Source organism: Schistocerca americana, chromosome 6 (assembly GCF_021461395.2).
Source record: "Schistocerca americana isolate TAMUIC-IGC-003095 chromosome 6, iqSchAmer2.1, whole genome shotgun sequence".
Taxonomy (NCBI): domain Eukaryota; kingdom Metazoa; phylum Arthropoda; class Insecta; order Orthoptera; family Acrididae; genus Schistocerca; species Schistocerca americana.
This window is the reverse complement of record NC_060124.1, coordinates 30,518,813-30,540,559: the sequence shown is the minus strand read 5'-3', so window position 1 is coordinate 30,540,559 and position 21,747 is coordinate 30,518,813.

The window sequence follows — 21,747 nt, the reverse complement described above, 5'->3', positions numbered from 1 at the left end:
CGCGCGATTAGCCGAGCGGTCTGAGGCGCTGCAGTCATGGACTGTGCCGCTGGGCCCGGCGGAGGTTCGAGTCCTCCCTCGGGCATGGGTGTGTGTGTTTGTCCATAGGGTAATTTATGTTCAGTAGTTCTAAGCTTAGGGACTGATGACCTTAGCAGTTAAGTCCCATAAGATTTAGCACACATATGAACACTTTTTTGAACATGTAAACACTTTCGCAATATTCCATTGATTACACTCGGCGTAGACAGTTGGGGTGCACTAATTCCGTCCCGGGGGGTACGGAGGGTGACAGGAAGGGTATCCGGCCACCCCTTAACCATTCACATGGCGAATCCGATTAACGATGGCTGACCCTGGGTAACTGCGGGACAAGGCTCAAGCGATAGACAGAATAGTTTAGCTAACCGTTGTTCATAAGCTAACATGAGAACCCCGCCTACTAAACATGCAACACATTAAAAAGATTTCTCAGACTACAGTGAAGATCAGATTCGCTGGTAACATTGTTACCCTCTCTTTACGTGAGAGGGGATTGCAATATCGTACCTGTTCTACTCCTCAAGCCACCGAACGGGACGTGGTCGAAGTCATACCGTACCACAACTAGTTATTTTCTTTTCCGTTCCGTTCAGAAACAGAGCCAGGAAAAAATTTATCTTATCTTTGTGGTCCTTACGAGAAATTTACGTTGGCGGCAGTAAAGGCGTTTGGCAGTCAGATTCAAATGCGGGTTCTACAGATTTGACTTGTAAATAATAGATTTCAGCTATCAGTCGTCCTTTTTAAACTTTATTGGCAGATCTAGATTTCAGCTAGTAACTAGCCATTCTCAATGCTCTACCATTTTTAATCAAGGCATTTAATGCCTGTTGGTCGGGCTTCATCCACAGTTCATGGAATACTACTCTGTAAATTTTCTCAATAGTGTGTCGTGTGCCTCGATAAGAACGTCAATTTCTCTCCAGGGATTCCGATTAACTCCGCAATATTTGCGTGTTGATGGAATCTACCGGTAACAAACCAAACACGCCGCCTGTGAAATGCTCGATGTCTTCCTTTAATCCGACTTATGCGGATCCCAAACACTCGAGCAGTGCTCAAGAATGGGTCGCACTAGAGTCTCATATGGAGTCCCCTTTACGGATCAATTACACTTTACTAAAATTCACTCAGTATACCACAGTTGACTATTCATCGTCCCTACTTCAGTCCTTACATGCCCGTTCCATTTCTACATCTACATCTACATACATACTGCGCAATCCATCATACGGTGAGTGGCGGAGGGTACCTCGTACCACAATTAGCATCTTTTCTCCCTGTTCCACTCCCAAACAGAACGAGGGAAAAATGACTGCCTATATCCCTCTGTACGAGCCCTAATCTCTCTTATCTTATCTTTGCGGTCTTTCCGCGAAATATAAGTTGGCGACAGTAAAATTGTTCTGCAGTCAGCCTCAAATGCTGGTTCTCTAAATTTCCTCAACAGCGATCCACGAAAAGAGCGCCTCTTTTCCTCTAGAGACTCCCATCCAAGTTCCTGGAGCATTTCCGTAACACTCGCGTTATGATCAAACCTACCAATAACAAATCTAGCAGCTCGCCTCTGAATTGCTTCTATGTCCTCCCTCAATCCGACCTGATAGGGATCCTAAACGCTCGAGCAGTACTCAAGAATAGGTCGTATTAGTGTTTTATAAGCGGTCCCCTTCATAGATGAACCACGTATTCCCAAAATTCTGCCAATATCCCTTTGGAAAGCTACGGCTGGAAATTTAATCGACGTCATTGCGTCAAGCAGCACAGTACTACTAATGCGGTTAGTTTCTCCCACTCATTTGCATTATTTTACCTTTTTCTACATTTAGAGTTAGTTGCCACTCAACACACCAATTTGTAATTTTGTCTAAGTCGTCTTGCCTCATCCAAAAGTAACTCAACGACGACAGCCTCCCGTACATCAAAGCATTATCAGAAAGCAGCCGCAAATTCATATCTGAATGCAATGAACAGACCAATCGTCCGAGAACGTTGATTCTGAATAAAGAAAAGATAAAACAGTAGTAGCAGATATGACATTAGCGACAAATTTGAGATCAGAATTGGGGGCCTCGTATGAGATGAACGAATTTTGCTACATTGGAAGCGCGACAACGCCTGAAGGACGGTACAAAGAGATTATACGGCTCATACCGGCCCTGGTAAAGACAGCATTCCTCATTGAAAGATATGTAACAATGAGCCATATATCGGCTCGTGACCCTGATAGCGAAACAAGTTTTCACTCTATTGTATCTTTGCATGTTGCAAACTAGCAACGAATGCTATCATTTCACACAGGAGTGGGCGGCATGCCCCCACCTGACAGATTTAAGAGCAATGCGTGCGCCGTCTCCTCGAGTAATAGCATAGCCTATCGATACTGCCGGAGCCGGCGCATCGAAGACTGCTGCCGGCGGCGCTTTGAACATCGCCACCAATGAAGAACCTCCAGGCCGCCGACGAATGAAGACCGCCAGGACCATGTGACGGGCACCTAGTTATCAGTCTAGGTTACGACTAAATACACCACTTATGAATTGTGACGTCAACATAACAAACAGTTTCGACGATCGAAACTCAACAATTCCACCTGTTGCCGTGGGAATTCCCGAAGGCTCAGTTCTCCCGCCACTACATTTGAATATTTGTATTAAGGACATCCACGCCGTACGATGGGTATCAGCCAGCTTATTTGCAGACGAAACGATTTTATTAATTACTGGAAAGAGGCCTGACCCACCTCTAGCACGAATCAAACGTCAAGTAGATGCCGTCGAGCAGTGGCCATATGACAACAAAATACAAGTGAACCCGAACAAGATGAAGATAGTCATATTTACGAAGAGCAGACTTATAATTAATGACAGGCTCCGGCACTCCTCTCAACCAATTCCATGGTCCAAAACGCTCAAATACCCATGCGCCCATCTCGAAAAGATGCTTCTGTAGACGACACACATTCGAGAGAAGACAACTGGACTAAGGAAGTTGGCACATTAATCCCTTTCCAGAAGAGCAGAGTTCTGAATCTGCACACAAAACTACAACTGTACCTCGCCACAGTAGAACTAAATTTATTGTACAGATCGACATAATGAAGAAACAAACCACAAGAACCTACAACTCCTCCTAAATCGATGTTTACTTTGGGTCAGAGGAGCCCCCTGGTGGGTGAGAAATAAAGCTCTTCTACATCTACATCTACATACATACTCCGCAATCCACCATACGGTGCGTGGCGGAGGGTATCTCGTACCACAACTGGCATCTTCTCTCCCTGTTCCACTCCCAAACAGAATGAGGGGAAAATGACTGCCTATATGCCTCTGTACGAGCCCTATTCTCTCTTATCTTATCTTTGTGGTCTTTCCGCGACATGTAATTTGGCGGCAGTAAAATTGTACTGCAGTCAGCCTCAAATGCTGGTTCTCTAAATTTCCTCAGTAGCGCTTCACGAAAAGAAAGCCTTCTTTCCTCTAGAGACTCCCACCCGAGTTCCTGAAGCATTGCCGTAACACTCGCGTGATGATCTAAGCTACCAGTTACAAATCTAGTAGCCCGCCTCTGAATTGCTTCTATGTCCTCCGACCTAATAGGGATCCCAAACGCTCGAGCAGTACTCACGAATAGATCGTATTAGTGTTTTATAAGCGGTCTCCTTTACAGATGAACCACATCTTTCCAAAATTCTACTAATGAACCGAAGACGACTGTCCACCTTCCCCACAACTCCCATTACATGCTTGTCCCACTTCATATCGCTCTGCAGTGTTACGCCCAAATATTTAATCGACGTGACTGTGTCAAGCGCTACACTACTAATTGAGTATTCAAACATTACGGGATTCTTTCTCCTACTCATCTGCATTAATTTACATTTATCTATATTTAGAGTTAGCTGCCATTCTTTACACCAATCACAAATCCTGTCCAAGTCATCTTGTATCCTCCTACAGTCACTCAACGACGACACCCACCCGTACACCACAGCATCATCAGCAAACAGCCGCACATTGCAATCCACCCTATCCAAAAGATCATTTATGTAGATAGAAAGCCGGCCGCGGTGGTCTAGCGGTTCTAGGCGCGCAGTCCGGAACCGCGCGACTGCTACGGTCGCCGGTTCGAATCCTGCCTCGGGCATGGATGTGTGTGATGTCCTTAGGTTAGTGAGGTTTAAGTAGTTCTAAGTTCTAGGGGACTGATGATCACAGTAGTTAAGTCCCATAGTGCTCAGTGCCATTTGAACCATTTTTAGATACCCCTCTGTTCTGGTTGCAGCTACGGTACAGCTATCTGTATCGCTGAGCCAACGTCTCTGAGCACTATGGGACTCAACATCTGAGGTCATCAGTCCCCTAGAACGTAGAACTACTTAAACCTAACTAACCTAAGGACATCACACACATCCATGACCGAGGCAGGATTCGAACCTGCCACCGTAACTGTCGCACGGTTCCGGATTGATGCGCCTAGATTCGCTCAGCCACCGTGGCCGACGCGCATTTGAAAAAAAAAAAAAGAAAATTAAACAGAGGGTTCATGGATCCAAGTGTGTCCAAAACCCGTCTGATTGAAGCAATAAATAAAATGTGCAAAATCTTTTATCTGTAGCGTACTCTAAAGAAGTACACATCACCAAAGGTGAACACACAAAAAGAAATGTCAATCTTTAGGTCGAGATCCGTGTCGCTAGTTGGTGGCGAACGTTACACCAAATTGTTGATGGTTAGCTCTACCGATAAACATTTAGTGTACTTAGACGCACACTCGCGTCGGGCGTTTGCTTATAGCTAGCCGCGTCTGCCACCAATTGTCAAGAGTGTAACATTTCTTCATCCACATGTTGAGTACAAATTATTTATTTAAAGTGCGCTTGCGACAACTAATCTTCAGATTGCCTGTCCTGATTCCCAGGCTGACAGATCCTTTTGACAACCTGCCACCTACTTGTAAATAACAGCGACTTGCATCATTATACCTCGATTAGTGGGTTTCAGTCTAACGAGCCGCAAAATGGTTAGCACTCACGATCCAAGTGCCTCGATACAGACACTTCAACGTTTCTTTGTGGTACACTGGAAGCCTCATGTCTTCGTCTGTCTTCTACAACTTGAGCCCCACTATTTCGATGCTTCCACCTTCAGGCCAACTGCAGGCGAACCACTCGGTGTACCGCAAATGAGAACACTCAGCCTCAACATGCTGTAGTCTTAAGCGTCGGGCTGGTGGAAGAGCGATTGAAGCTGCAGGTAGAAGGTTATGATAAGTTTCCTTTAATTTACGTCTATGGTCACAACCTTTTCTGTTTAACAGATTACCGGTTTCGGTCTTTAATGACCATCATCAGATCTGTCTCATAAAAACAAAGTCCTAATGCACTGTAGCCACTATGGCTGCAGTGCATTAGGACTTTGTTTTTATGAGACAGATCTGATGATGGTCATTAAAGACCGAAACCGGTAATCTGTTAAACAGAAAAGGTTGTGACCATAGACGTAAATTAAAGGAAACTTATTACATATACGGGTCACTGTGTTTTTTCGCGACGATGTCGCAGCTTGTGAAAAAGGTTAGGAGTTGTCTACTTTGTTTACTGCGCCGCTAGTAGAGAACCGAAGTAAATATAATGCGGTGCAGTGTGTGGACAGTTAAATGCCTTGGATAAACTGTAAAACTGCGTCGTCTCAACAGGAGGTGTGTACTTAAAGAGTATCGATGACAGACTATCGGGGTACTTTCAGTTGCCTGCATATGCACTTGTCATTTTCTCCTCTGAAAATACGCGAATAAGATGTAAGAGCGCGGAAACTGGTATGAAATACCTTCGCAATGCGCTGCAGATAATGTATGAAGACGTACTGACTGGAATATCGTCACGACAGAATACTGTATTGTATTCACTCCTACGAATTGTGTGATGTGATCACTTACGTTAGTTGCAAACAGAGACCTGCGCATTGCATCTGTTTGAAAACATGAACGAAGCCGTTACAATAATCACGCTCTTCACAAGTAACAATATTTAAAAACATAGTACAACATATCCTACAAATTTTTCAGACGTTTTGAATCTACCCTCGTAATTACGTATCTGACGCATCACCATCATGTTGTTGGTCAGATTGGTCTAATGGCAAAGCGCGTGCCTGGAAACCGAGAAGTCGCTGGCTCGAACATCAGTGTACAGAAAATAGTATCAAAATTGCTAAGTAATCACTCCTTACCACCTCGGAAAACTCATAAATCATAAACCATTACATCGTAAGTGAATTTGTAGAAGACCAATAACGCCATATAATTGGATCAAGGAGCTTTTAATAAAAGTGCAAATGGTAATTTTACAGTGCTGTAGAAGTCACTTATTTATATGACCTTCCTTAGCTCTATCACGGAAAGAAATTTCTGACGTTTACTATTGATAAACATCTGATCAAAAAGAAGACGACAACTTTAACTAGCATACAGGGAAGACATATTTAAAAATGCGGCGGAAAGATATTACACTTTTACTGGCAAAGAAGGAATTTTAGTCTAGCTCAGCATATAATTTTATCAGAACAAGAAGAACATAATTATGATGGCAGAAGAGAACTTTAAATTTAACATGTACAGTGAACGGTTAGGTTCTCCGTTATTTTTTTTTTCTCTCTCTCTCACCCAATCTATGTTAGAGCGTGCCCGTTGCGTGTGTGCCAAGGCACGTGATATACATGCTGCTTTCCCGCTTGGTTCAATGTTCGCAAGAATTGACTGAAAGGGGACCGGCATAAAGTTAGTATTTGATTGATTAGGTGATTATCATATTAAGATTTCGCAACGGATAACGCTGGGGAGGGCTCAAGTAACCAAGTGGGCAAGAAACTAATTACCACGCTCTAACATGATCTATATTCTCTATCCTTGTTAATTTTCATTCCTCCCATATTATCATGCCTTCAATTTAGTACTGACTTTGTTCTTTATACAGGTTGGGGGTGTTACGATCAGTCACTGAATCCATGAAATTAAAATCATATGACATTTTTATTATTTACCCAGAAACTTTACAAATATTATAACCATTTTTTTACTCGCTACTTAAGCGATCTCATAATTGCAATTAACAAAAAAAAATGGTTCAAATGGGTCTGAGCACTATGCCACTTAACTTCTGAGGTCATCAGTCGCCTAGAACTTAGAACTACTTAAACCTAACTAACCTAAGAACATCACACACATCCATGCCCAAGGCAGGATTCGAACCTGCGACCATAGCAGTCCCGCGGTTCCGGAGGCGTAGATCCCTCAGAGTGATTGGTAAGTCACGTCGTCCATAAACAGCCCTTTTCAATCTATCCCAGGCATGTTCGATAGGTTTCATATGTGGAGAACACGCTGGCCACTCTAGTCGAGCGATGTCGTTTTCCTGAAGGAAGTCATTCACAAGATGTGCACGATGGGGGCACGACTGTCGTCCATGAAGACGAAAGCCTCGCCAATATACTGCCGATATGGTTGCACTATTGCTCGGAGCATGGCATTTACGTATCGTACAGCCCTTACGGCGCCTTCCATGATCACCAGTGGCGTACGACTACACACAATGTCACCCCAAAACAGTAGGGAACCTCCACGTTGCTGCACTCGCTGGAGAATGTATCTAAGGCGTTCGGCGTGACCGGGGTGCCTCCAAGCACGTCTCTGACGATTGTCTGGTTGAAGGCATATGCGACAATCATCGGTGAAGAGAAAGTGATATCTATCCTGAGCGGTCCATTCGAAATGTTATTGGGCGCATCTTTTTGAGTCCTAACACGACGTCCTGTGGCTGCACGAAAAGTATTATGGAACATGGTGGCTTTGCTCTCAGGTTCCTCCGAGCCATAATCCGTAGGCTGAAGTAGTATCCCTTGGGCGGCCTGAGCGAGGCATGTCATCGACAGTTCATGTCTCTCTTTATCTCCTCCGCTCTGGTTCACTCCGAGACCCGTGGACACTTCCCTGGTTGAAAGCCCTTCCTGGCACAAAGTAACAATGCTGACGCGATGGAACCGCGGTATTGATCGTCTAGGCATGGCTGAACTACAGACAACACGAGCCGTGTACCTCCTTCCTGGTGGATAGACAGGAAATGATCGGCTGTCGGTCCCCCTCCGTATAATACACTCATTCGTGTTTGGGCGGGTTCAGTGACATCTCTGAACGTTCGAAGGGATTATGTCTGTTATACAATATCCACAACGTCAATCTTCCGGAATTCTGGGAACCGAGACGATGCAAAACATTTTTTGATATGTGTACAAATGGATAACGCGAGCCTCCATTCTCACATCTGGAAAAGAAACCCTAACAGAAAATTTTGGTTTTACAAGCAAAATTGCTCAAAATAATGGATCGTCGTAAGGACATGCTAACTACAGCGCTATTACAGATGATTAAAGCGATTTCATAAATTCACTGTAGCTCCATTCATTGATATATGGTCACGACACACTACAGATACGTAGAAAAACTCATAAAGTTTTGTTCGGCTGAAACCGCAATTCAGGTTTCTGCCGCCAGAGCGCTCGAGAGCGCAGTGAGACAAAATGGCGACAGGAGCCGAGAAAGCGTATGTCGTGCTTGAAATGCACTCACATCAGTCAGTCATAACAGTGCAACGACACTTCAGGACGAAGTTCAACAAAGATCCACCAACTGCTAACTCCATTCGGCGGTGGTATGCCCAGTTTAAAGCTTCTGGATGCCTCTGTAAGGGGAAATCGACGGGTCGGCTTGCAGTGAGCGAAGAAACGGTTGAACGCGTGCGGGCAAGTTTCACGCGTAACCTGCGGAAGTCAACGAATAAAGCAAGCAGGGAGCTAAACGTACCACAGCCGACGGTTTGGAAAATCTTACGGAAAAGGCTAAAGCAGAAGCCTTACCGTTTACAATTGCTACAAGCCCTGACACCCGATGACAAAGTCAAATGCTTTGAATTTTCGACGCGGTTGCAACAGCTCATGGAAGAGGATGCGTTCAGTGCGAAACTTGTTTTCAGTGATGAAGCAACATTTTTTCTTAATGGTGAAGTGAATGTGCGAATCTGGGCTGTAGAGAATCCTCACGCATTCGTGCAGCAAATTCGCAATTCACCAAAAGTTAACGTGTTTTGTGCAATCTCACGGTTTAACGTTTACAGCCCCTTTTTCTTCTGCAAAAAAAAAAAAAAAAAAAAAAAACGTTACAGGACACGTGTATCTGGACATACTGGAAAATTGGCTCATGCCACAACTGGAGACCGACAGCGCCGACTTCATCTTTCAACAGGATGGTGCTCCACTGCACTTCCATCATGATGTTCGGCATTTCTTAAACAGGAGATTGGAAAACCGATGGATCGGTCGTAATGGAGATCATGATCAGCAGTTCATGTCATAGGCTCCACGCTCTCCCGACTTAACCACATGCGATTTCTTTCTGTGGGGTTATGTGAAAGATTCAGTGTTTAACCCTCCTCTACCAAGAAACGTACCAGAACTGCGAGCTCGCACCAACGATGCTTTCGAACTCATTGATGGGGACATGCTGCGCCGAGTGTGGGAGGAACTTGATTATAGGCTTGATGTCTGCCGAATCACTAAAGGGGCACATATCGAACATTTGTGAATGCCTAAAAAAAATTTTTGAGTTTTTTTATGTGTGTGCAAAGCATTGTGAAAATATCTCAAATAATAAAGTTATTGTAGAGCTGTGAAATCGCTTCAATCATTTGTAATAACCCTGTACTTCCGTTGTTGTTGTTGTTGTGGTCTTCAGTCCTGAGACTGGTTTGATGCAGCTCTCCATGCTACTCTATCCTGTGCAAGCTTTTTCATCTCCCAGTACCTACTGCAACCTACATCCTTCTGAATCTGCTTAGTGTATTCATCTCTTGGTCTCCCTCTACGATTTTTACCCTCCACGCTGCCCTCCAATACTAAATTGGTGATCCCTTGATGCCTCAGAACATGTCCTACCAACCGATCCCTTCTTCTGGTCAAGTTGTGCCACAAACTTCTCTTCTCCCCAATCCTATTCAATACTTCCTCATTAGTTATGTGATCTACCCATCTAATCTTCAGCATTCTTCTGTAGCACCACATTTCGAAAGCTTCTATTCTCTTCTTGTCCAAACTATTTATCGTCCATGTTTCACTTCCATACATGGCTACACTCCATACGAATACTTTCACAAATGACTTCCTGACACTTAAATCAATACTGGATGTTAACAAATTTCTCTTCTTCAGAAACGCTTTCCTTGCCATTGCCAGCCTACATTTTATATCCTCTCTACTTCGACCATCATCAGTTATTTTGCTCCCCAAATAGCAAAACTCCTTTACTACTTTAAGTGCCTCATTTCCTAATCTAATTCCCTCAGCATCACCCGACTTAATTAGACTACATTCCATTATCCTTGTTTTGCTTTTGTTGATGTTCATCTTATATCCTCCTTTCAAGACACTGTCCATTCCATTCAACTGCTCTTCCAAGTCCTTTGCTGTCTCTGACAGAATTACAATGTCATCAGCGAACCTCAAAGTTTTTATTTCTTCTCCATGAATTTTAATACCTACTCCGAATTTTTCTTTTGTTTCCTTTACTGCTTGCTCAATATACAGATTGAACAACATCGGGGAGAGGCTACAACCCTGTCTTACTCCCTTCCCAACCACTGCTTCCCTTTCATGTTCCTCGACTCTTATAACTGCCATCTGTTTTCTGTACAAATTGTAAATAGCCTTTCGCTCCCTGTATTTTACCCCTGCCACCTTTAGAATTTGAAAGAGAGTATTCCAGTCAACATTGTCAAAAGCTTTCTCTAAGTCTACAAATCCTAGAAACGTAGGTTTGCCTTTCCTTAATCTTTCTGCTAAGATAAGTCGTAAGGTCAGTATTGCCTCACGTGTTCCAGTGTTTCTACGGAATCCAAACTGATCTTCCCCGAGGTTGGCTTCTACTAGTTTTTCCATTCGTCTGTAAAGAATTCGTGTTAGTATTTTGCAGCTGTGACTTATTAAGCTGATAGTTCGGTAATTTTCACATCTGTCAACACCTGCTTTCTTTGGGATTGGAATTATTATATTCTTCTTGAAGTCTGAGGGTATTTCGCCTGTTTCATACATCTTGCTCACCAGATGGTAGAGTTTTGTCAGGACTGGCTCTCCCACGGCTGTCAGTAGTTCCAATGGAATATTGTCTACTCCGGGGGCCTTGTTTCGACTCAGGTCTTTCAGTGCTCTGTCAAACTCTTCACGCAGTATCATATCTCCCATTTCATCTTCATCTACATCCTCTTCCATTTCCATAATATTGTCCTCAAGTACATCGCCCTTGTATAGACCCTCTATATACTCCTTCCACCTTTCTGCTTTCCCTTCTTTGCTTAGAACTGGGTTTCCATCTGAGCTCTTGATATTCATACAAGTCGTTCTCTTATCTCCAAAGGTCTCTTTAATTTTCCTGTAGGCGGTATCTATCTTACCCCTAGTGAGATAGGCCTCTACATCCTTACATTTGTCCTCTAGCCATCCCCGCTTAGCCATTTTGCACTTCCTGTCGATCTCATTTTTGAGACGTTTGTATTCCTTTTTGCCTGTTTCACTTACTGCATTTTTATATTTTCTCCTTTCATCAATTAAATTCAATATTTCTTCTGTTACCCAAGGATTTCTACTAGCCCTCGTCTTTTTACCTACTTGATCCTCTGCTGCCTTCACTACTTCATCCCTCAAAGCTACCCATTCTTCTTCTACTGTATTTATTTCCCCCCTTCCTGTCAATTGTTCCCTTATGCTCTCCCTGAATCTCTGTACAACCTCTGGTTCTTTTAGTTTATCCAGGTCCCATCTCCTTAAATTCCCACCTTTTTGCAGTTTCTTCAGTTTTAATCTACAGGTCATAACCAATAGATTGTGGTCAGAGTCCACATCTGCCCCTGGAAATGTCTTACAATTTAAAACCTGGTTCCTAAATCTCTGTCTTACCATTATATAATCTATCTGATACCTTTTAGTATCTCCAGGGTTCTTCCATGTATACAACCTTCTTTCATGATTCTTAAACCAAGTGTTAGTTATGATTATGTTGTGCTCTGTGCAAAATTCTACCAGGCGGCTTCCTCTTTCATTTCTGTCCCCCAATCCATATTCACCTACTATGTTTCCTTCTCTCCCTTTTCCTACACTCGAATTCCAGTCACCCATGACTATTAAATTTTCGTCTCCCTTCACAATCTGAGTAATTTCTTTTATTTCATCATACATTTCTTCAATTTCTTCGTCAGCTGCAGAGCTAGTTGGCATATAAACTTGTACTACTGTAGTAGGTGTGGGCTTCGTATCTATCTTGGCCACAATAATGCGTTCACTATGCTGTTTGTAGTAGCTTACCCGCATTCCTATTTTCCTATTCATTATTAAACCTACTCCTGCATTACCCCTATTTGATTTTGTGTTTATAACCCTGTAGTCACCTGACCACAAGTCTTGTTCCTCCTGCTACCGAACTTCACTAATTCCCACTATATCTAACTTCAACCTATCCATTTCCCTTTTTAAATTTTCTAACCTACCTGCCCGATTAAGGGATCTGACATTCCACGCTCCGATCCGTAGAACGCCAGTTTTCTTTCTCCTGATAACGACATCCTCTTGAGTAGTCCCCGCCCGGAGATCCGAATGGGGGACTATTTTACCTCCGGAATATTTTACCCAAGAGGACGCCATCATCATGTAATCATACAGTAAAGCTGCATGCCCTCGGGAAAAATTACGGCTGTAGTTTCCCCTTGCTTTCAGCCGTTCGCAGTACCAGCACAGCAAGGCCGTTTTGGTTATTGTTACAAGGCCAGATCAGTCAATCATCCAGACTGTTGCCCTTGCAACTACTGAAAAGGCTGCTGCCCCTCTTCAGGAACCACACGTTTGTCTGGCCTCTCAACAGATACCCCTCCGTTGTGGTTGCACCTACGGTACGACTATCTGTATCGCTGAGGCACGCAAGCCTCCCCACCAACGGCAAGGTCCATGGTTCATGGGGGGAGGCCTGTACTTCCATCCTGAAAAAAATCTGATTAATAACAGTATAACAAATTATACCTCTTCCCACAAAGAATTTGGCGACAAAGGCGGAAATCGCCCTCGTTTCCGTCCGCTCAGTTCAACAGCTTCCCCCAGAGTGTTCCTGTCATGGCGCCCCTCACCGGTCGTTCTCCTCCGCCCTGGAGGGGAGGGGAACCTGTTACCAACCCCGAGCTGTCCCTGGCAAACAAGTGCATCATCGTTGCCTTTACCCCAAATTTGTGTTAGCACTAACCAGCCTACAGAGTGATCATATCTCGGCCTTGCCACTACCAGCAGACAAACTCTTAATACAAACACAAAGTTAATTAACACAACGCAAAGTTGAGGGATTAAGAAAAGGAAGTGTATTTATGTTATTATGAATTACACTCGAGTTATAGCATAACTTAAATTTGAAAAAAATGATGAAAGTATCTGATATCTATAGTATTCAATATAATGCGACGGAACAATGTTATTATGATGAGATGGAAGAAGTTGTTCCCCCTCCACAGTCCAAGAAAGTTAACTTCATTTTTATTTATCCACTATTTGCCCCTTTAAAAGAACGAAAGAAGACCTACTATTTTCTGAAGGAACAATAAAACAGAAAAAGGTTGGTGTGTTCCTTTAAAAATATTGCATGACTGTTGCTCAACAACATAGGAAAACGTTCAGTTATCATTTCTTTCGTGAAGCACTATTGTTTTATCTGTGTAAGAGAAAAATTCATTATTTTCGAACCAGAAAGAGTGAACATAGCGATAATTTCAGAGAAGCCAGTTCACGAATGCAAGACAAAAGTAAAGAGAGATTAAAACAATGAGAAATTCCTGTTGGACCACGGAAGTTTCCAGTCTGACTTTAATCTATCCTTCACCTCTCAACGATATGAGGAGTCACCCGGCCGGACACTTGGTTCGGATTCCACGTTGAACTGTAGGTCTCCTTTTTCCAGTAGGATAAGTGTCACGGGTTAGGAACACGCAAGTCGCAGAAGTGGCGTCCAGTCGTAAGACTTGCGCTCAATCATTGAGCCACATGCAATTATTAATTGTTGTACCATTAGATTTTTGGCTAAGCCACCTCAGCAGCCACATTTACAGATATGAAATTGTGACGAAACAAATAAAAATCACGTAGCTGGAGTTCTATTGCACAGGATTGGGAAGAATGTCAGTAAGGTAAGAGTTTCTGTTTTTTTAACGCGATGTCAGCTGAAACAACGGGCTATGTGGCGCTCAGAGAAGCGAGCAAGGGCAGACAGCTTGCAAAACACGGATATTCATGCGTAGCTACACAGAAAACAATAGCCTGTTCTGTATTCGCCTTGGTCTGTTGTTCTCACATGAAAATCTGAAATTTTCTTTAAAATATCCACTGCTACCGGCTGTAGTTACAAAAATGAAAGAGATACAGAGCGCCTGTATATGTCAAATGTATATCCACCCAAAACTGATTCAACAAAAAAGCTTCTTCGGTGCTTGTAAGGTTTCATCGTTAACGCGGCCGCTTTGAAAGTTGTCCCCACTGAAAATCAAGAAAGAACCATACTACAGTTTTCATTATTTTGGAAAGAAGTAAGATTTTAGCAAACTTTTGATGACATGGCCGTTAGAGTCGGACCTAAACCTGAGACACGAGCAATGCAGGAAGCAATCAGTGGTATTTTTCAAAGATCGATACTGGCGATATACTTAACTCACGCATCACTGTACATCTACATTTACATCATACTCCGCAAGTCACCTAATGGTGTGTGGCGGAGGTTACTTTCTGTACCACTGTCTGATCTCCCCAACCCTGTTCCACTCGCGAATAGTGCATGGGAAGAATGATTGTCGGTAAGCCTTTGTATTGGCTCTAATTTCTCGAATTGTGCCCTGGTGGTCAATACGCGAGTAATATGTTGTCCGACTCCTCCTGAAAAGTGCTGTCCCGAAACTTTAATAGCAAATCTCTCCGTGATGCACGTCTCTCTCGAAATGGCTGCCAGTGGAGTTTCTTTAGCATCTCCTTTACGCTCTCTCGCCAGCTAACGATCACATGACGAAACGCTCCGCTCTTCGTTGGATCTTCTCTATCTCCTCCATCAGTCCTACCTCATAGGGATCCCAGATAGATGAACAAGAATCGAGCGAACAAGCGCCTTATAAGACGCCTCTTTCGTGGATGGCTTACATTTCCTTAAGATTCTTCCCATGAATCTGAGTCTGGTATCTGCTTTTCCTACTATCTGTTTTATGTGGTCATTCCACTTAAGGTCGCTCTGGAGAGTTAGGTCTGGATATTTTATGGCAGACGCTGTCTCGAGCTGTTTGTCATCAAAAGTGTAGCTGTACAGTAGCGGATTTTTCTTCCTAAGTATGCGCAGTACGTTACTTTTATTTACGTTCAGTGTCAACTGCCAGAGCCTGCACCATTCATCAATTCTCTGCCGGTCGTTTTGCAAATTCTTACTAACTTCTACCGTTGCTACTTTGGTATGGGCAACTGCATCATGTGCAAATAGCCTTAAAGAGCATTCTACGCTTTTTACTAGATCATTTATATATATTGTAAACAGCCACAGTCCAATCACGCTTCCCTGTGGTACTCCGGATATTACCTTTACATCTGTCGATTTAGTTCCTTTAAGAACGACGTGTTGAGTTCTACCTGCAAGAAAGTCTTGAATCCAATCGCAAGTCTACTCAGATACTCCGTAAGCTCATATTTTTGTCATTAAACGGCAATGCGGGTCAAATGCCTTGCTGAAATGAAGGAACACGCCATAATCCTGAGCTCCGTTGTCCACTGCGCCACGGATCTCATGGAGGAACAGAGCGAGCTGAGTTTCGCAGTATCTCTGTTTGTGGTACCCATGTTGATTTTTGTAGAGGTGATGTTCATTTTCCGAAAACGTCACAATTCTTGAGCAAAAACATGTTCCATAATTTCCAGAATGAGATTTTCACTCTGCAGCGGACTGTGCGCTGATATGAAACTTCATGGCAGATTAAAACTGTGTGCCGGACCGAGACTCAAACTCGGGACCTTTGCCTTTCACGGGCAAGTGCTCTACCAAGGTCCCAAGTTCGGGTCTCGGTCCGGCACACAGTTTTAATCTGCCAGGAAGTTTCGTATCGGCGCACACTCCGCTGCAGAGTGAAAATCTCATTGTGGAAACATCCCCCAGGCTGTGGCTAAGCCATGTCTCCGCAATACCCTTTGTTTCAGGAGTGCTAGGTCTGCAAGTTTCGCAGGAGAGCTTCTGTAAAGTTTGGAAGGTAGGAAACGAGGTACTGGCAGAAGTAAAGCTGTGACGACGGGGCGTGAGTCGTGCTTGGGTAGCTCAGACGGTGGAGCACTTGCCCGCGAAAGGCAAAGGTTCCGAGTTCGAGTCTCGGTCCGGCACACAGTTTTAATCTGCCAGGAAGTTTCATGTTCCATAGTTCTACAACAGACTGACGTCAACGATATAGGTCTATAATCATGTGGATCTGTCTTCCGGCCTGTCTTAAAAACGGTAATGACCTGCGCTTTTTTTCCCGTCTTTAGGTACTTTTCGTTGCTCAAGCGATCTACAATAAGTTACTGCTAGAAAAATCTACATCTACATTTATACTCCGCAAGCCACCCAACGGTGTGTGGCGGAGGGCACTTTACGTGCCACTGTCATTACCTCCCTTTCCTGCAGTCGCGTATGGTTCGCGGGAAGAACGACTGTCTGAAAGCCTCCGTGCGCGCTCTAATCTCTCTAATTTTACATTCGTGATCTCCTCGGGAGGTATAAGTAGGGGGAAGCAATATATTCGATACCTCATCCAGAAACGCACCCTCTCGAAACCTGGCGAGCAACCTACACCGCCATGCAGAGCGCCTCTCTTGCAGAGTCTGCCACTTGAGTTTGTTAAACATCTCCGTAACGCTATCACGGTTACCAAATAACCCTGTGACGAAACGCGCCGCTCTTCTTTGGATCTTCTCTATTTCCTCCGTCAATCCGATCTGGTACGGATCCCACACTGATGAGCAATACTCAAGTATAGGTCGAACGAGTGTTTTGTAAGCCACCTCCTTTGTTGATGGACTACATTTTCTAAGGACTGTCCCAATGAGTCTCAACCTGGTACCCGCCTTACCAACAATTAATTTTATATGATCATTCCACTTCAAATCGTTCGGCACGCATACTCCCAGATATTTTACAGAAGTAACTGCTACCAGTATTTGTTCCGCTATCATATAATCATATAATAAAGGATCCTTCTTTCTATGTATTCGCAATACATTACATTTGTCTATGTTAAGGGACAGTTGCCACTCCCTGCACCAAGTGCCTATCCGCTGCAGATCTTCCTGCATTTCGCTACAATTTTCTAATGCTGCAACTTCTCTGTATACTACAGCATCATCCGCAAAAAGCAAGTTCTTTCGCACGATCTTTATAGAGTCTCATCCGGTCCTGAAGCCTTTGCACTTCTAAGCGATTGCAGCTGCTTTTCATTTCCGCGATCGGTTATCTCAATATCTGCCTTTTCTACGTTCTCACGACGATTGAAAGGAGGGACAGTGTTGCGATCTTCGGCGGCGAAACAACTTCGTAAGACCGAATTCAGTATTTCGGCCTTCTCTGTTATCTTCCGTAAATTTAGATCTAGATGGCTGTACTGTTTTTCTTTGTAAAACAAGAAAGGTGAAATAATATAGGTGTAATATGCGCTAGATAAGATGAAATAAAAGTGAATCCAATAAGCTCCCGTCAATGTGACAGTCCCACAGTTTAATTTGTTGCACAATAATTCAGGATCTTACGACACGATTTATCTGACTTCACAAGACGGTCTTCTACGTGGATGGAGACAGAAACTTAGGGACACTTTTAACGTAAGTATCGAAACTAAAAGCTTACCTTGGCGCTTGTTGTAAATCACCAGTTCATATAGGTGAAAGTAGGAGTCGTGTTCCCTCGCGCGTTCATTGCCCAATATCTGTCGAGATGCACACTGTATATCGCGTTCCTTTTCAACACGAAATTCAGTTACAATTTCTGAGCGTGAAATTTGTCTAGAATACGACACTGCACCTACTACATTCCGAAGACGTCTGCAGTAATACCAACAGTTTCAAGACGCTAGTTGTTCACGTAGGTGGAAATCCAGAGGCCATGCCCGTGTGCTCATTCAAGACGAATAGGCCATTTAGCAGTTTTGCTAGTTTTATCCTCGTGGCAGCTGAGTTAGCCATTCCACGCACAGCTACCTGGCTCGTTTCGCGGTGATTCTTGCGTTTCAACGCGTACAGTATTCAACTGGTGTATGAACTTAAAGACGATGCTAAACACCAACCAATAGCCGGCCGCTATGGCTGAGCGGTTCTAGGCGTTTCAGTCCGGAACCGCGCTACTGCTACGGTCGCAGGTTCGAATCCTGCCTCGGGCATGGATGTGTGTGATGTCCTTAGGTTAATTAGGTTCAAGTAGTTGTAAGCCTAGGAAACTGACGACCTAAGATGTTAAGTTCCTTAGTGCTTAGAGCCATTTTTTGAACAAACCAATAAGTATTCCGCGGCCTAGTCGTGGTGTCTTCCACAGGCAGTCAAAATGTCCTCAGTTCTAGGTTCGGAACCATCTACGACTAAAATTTTGAATAAAATTTATCAGCAATGACGACCGAAGACTCACGGTATATGCAGGCCTCTCGGTTCTGCCAACGGCCTTCTCAAAGAGGGCAGAGGTTCAGGCCACCCCCTTGCCTGTGGAGTGGGAAACGGCCACAGTAAAACGGAGGAATCACCAATGATGCACGGCATACCGACACAGACAGCAGAGGGAATCATTGAATTGAAAACAGAATATATATCCACTGGTTATCTGGCCTGTACAGGTAACTGGAACAATCGGACAAGTACGACAGGACCCGCGCTCTGAGTCCCGTCCAAACTTAGTTATATATACAGATAATAATAATAATAATAATAATAATAAACCCGTGGAGGCCCGGGAAAAGAATAGTCCTCAGGTATGGTCTGCCAGTCGTAAAAGGCGACGAAAAGAACAAACCACTAATACGGCTAACCCCCCTTTTAGAGTGATTAGTTGGTTCAGGACAGAACTAATGAAGCCTCGGACAAGCGCTGTCATGGTCGGGGACGACGCTTGAACCCTATGCCCGTCCACAATGGTAACGACATTGCTAGCCACACGGAAAATGATTTAAATCCAAATAGAGGTGTTTTGCAGGATAAGCTTCCTGCAAACACTCTAGAAGGAAAACAGAGACAGAGGATGAGATGGTCAGATGAAGTTAACCGACACCTCATGTTCTGTTATTACCAAGCAACAAACTTAGGAACCAACACAACTGGATACAGATCACAAGTATACACAACATTTATTACCAGATACCCAGAACTAAAATTTTTAACAGAACAACGACGAGCTGATCAGATCTATGTAATAATATAAAATAACAGGATACCCCAGTCAGAATTAGAAAACATCAAACAACAAGTACAACAAATACTGGAACTAAATAATGTGCAATCAGAAGAAGAAGAAGAAAATACAGTAATGGATTCAAACATCCTAGAGCAAACAAACAAAGAACAACACGCATCAGTTAAACAACCAGAGGAAAACGAAATCTTAAGACAGCCACCAGAACAAGCACAAATAGAACACGAAGTGACACACATGTTAGATATAGAAGAAAAATTTTAGCTGACATATACAGAACACAAATACAGACATTAGACCATTCTTGCATAGACTATCAAATAACCCACAAGTCGAAACAACAATAACATCTATCAACACAATCATACACCACAAAATAAATGAAAATACAACTGTAATAGAGTTACAACTACTGGTTTATATAGGAGCACCCACTACACTAAATATACACACTAGGCAGAGATCAGAACCAACCAACACAGAGAAGAAACCCACAAAACCAGTATGGCAACACAGGCTACAGATCAGAATAGAAAAACTGAGAAAAGACATCGGATAGCTAACACAGCTTATATGAAATGAAATATCAGACAAAAAACGAAAAAGGTTAGGTAAAATCTCACAAGAAGCGATAGAGCAATTAGATGAAAAGAAGCAGAAATTACAATCATTGGCCAAACGACTTAGAAGATTCAAAAAAAGTGTAAATAGAAGGAAACAAAACCAAACATTCAACACAAACCATAAGAAATTTTACCAACTAATAGATAACACACACATTAAAATAGACAATCCACCAAACATAACAGACATGGAACACTTCTGGAGCAACATATGGTCAAACCCCGTATAACATAACAGACATGCACAGTGGATACAAGCAGAAACAGGCACATACAAGATGATACCACAAATGCCTGAAGTGATAATTTTACAACATGAAATCACCCGAGCAATTAATTCTATGCACAATTGGAAATCCGCTGGAAAAGATAAAATAGCAAATTTCTGGCTAAAGAAGTTCACCTCAACACATTCACATTTAACTAACATTGCAGACCCATACACAGTCCCTGATACACTTACACAAGGAATAACGTATCTGAAACCTAAAGATCAAGCAGACACAGCAAACCCAGCAAATTATCGCCCCATAACATGCCTACCAACAATATACAAAATATTAACTTCAGTCATTACACAGAAATTAATGACACATACAACACAGAAAAAATTATAAATGAAGAACAAAAAGGGTGCTGCAAAGGAGTACAAGGATGTAAAGAGCAACTGATAATAGATGCTGAGGTGACATATCAAGCTAAAACTAAACAAAGGTCGCTACACTACGCATACGTTCATTACCAAAAAGATTTTGATAGTGTACCCCACCCATGGTTACTACAGGTATTGGAAATATACAGAGTAGATCCTAAATTGATACAGTTCCTAAACATAGTAATGAAAAATTGGAAAACCACACTCAATATCCAAACAAATTCAAATAATATCACAACACAGCCAATACAGATTAAGTGCAGAATATACCAAGGAGACTCATTAAGTCCTTTCTAGTTCTGCCTTGCTCTGAACCCACTATCCAACATGCTAAATAATACAAATTATGGATATAATATTACTGGAACATACCAACACAAAATCACACATTCGCTATACATGGATGATCTAAAACTACTGGCAGCAACAAATCAACAACTCAACCAATTACTAAAGATAACAGAAGTATTCAGCAATGATATAAATATGGCTTTCGGAACAGACAATTGTAAGAAAAGTAGCATAGTCAAGGGAAATACACGAAAGAAGAAGATTACTTATTAGATAACCACAGTGAGTGCGTAGAAGCGATGGAAAAAACAGATGCCAATAAATATCTAGGATACAGACAAAAAACAGGAATAGATAATACAAATATTAAAGAAGAACTAAAAGAAAAATATAGACAAAGACTAACAAAAATACTGAAAACAGAACTGACAGCAATAAACAAGACAAAAACTATAAATACTTATGCTATACCAATATTGACCTATTCATTTGGAGTAGTGAAATTGAGTAACACAAAACTAGAAGCAATCAATACACTTACACGGTCACAATGCCACAAATATAGAATACATCACATACATTCAGCAACAGAAAGATTCACATTAAGCAGAAAGGAAGGAGGAA